The sequence below is a fragment of the Theobroma umbraticum genome, unplaced genomic scaffold (genome assembly GCF_002168275.2).
Source record: "Theobroma umbraticum cultivar Fairchild unplaced genomic scaffold, ASM216827v3 scaffold_55.0, whole genome shotgun sequence".
Lineage (NCBI taxonomy): Eukaryota > Viridiplantae > Streptophyta > Magnoliopsida > Malvales > Malvaceae > Theobroma > Theobroma umbraticum.
This window is the reverse complement of record NW_018397270.1, coordinates 535,897-536,522: the sequence shown is the minus strand read 5'-3', so window position 1 is coordinate 536,522 and position 626 is coordinate 535,897. Positions and strand designations below refer to the sequence as shown.

At 28.0% G+C, this 626-nt stretch overlaps 1 pseudogene; it reads right to left on the bottom strand.

The window, feature by feature from the left end:
- The window catches only part of LOC110426387 (uncharacterized), a 2,389-nt pseudogene that overhangs the window by 985 nt on the left and 778 nt on the right, over nucleotides 1–626 (bottom strand).

Below are 626 nucleotides of genomic sequence, written 5' to 3'. Positions count from 1 at the left end.
GCTCATCTACAAGCATGTTCTTTGTTGACTTCAACCCTCTAATACTTTTTAACATTTCACATAATTTAAAAAAGTCTTCTCTATTCATCCTAATTTGTGAAATACATGAAATATCATTATCATACACAAATCGCCTCACGTACTCTCGATTTGCAACAAAATCTGATGCATAAGATCTTACTCTAGGCCTATAAGTATATAAAGTCGACGCTGCAACCAATAAAATCTAGAATAAACTAATAGCATGACAAATCTCTATGTAAAATTTAAACATAGCTAGTGGCCTTTTTTGTCATTCAGCATCTTTTTTCAAACACAAACAAACCATGACTGCAAAAAATACATATTCTAATCCATTTTATTATGTACAAAAAAAATTAAAGTCATATGGCATATAAAAAGTAAGAAAATAAAACGAAATAAATGAATAATTATTATTAATTTATGACCATATTGTATGTATCTTTGCATCAATACCTTAAAAAGAATGGATTTAATTTCAACTAATTTTCCCAAAAGCCTTTTACCTTCCTTAATTGAAATCTTATTTCAAAGCCCTTTACCTTAATCTTGTTCCTTATTCGACTTCTTTTTTGAACTTGTGTTTGGATAAATAGAAAGTTATG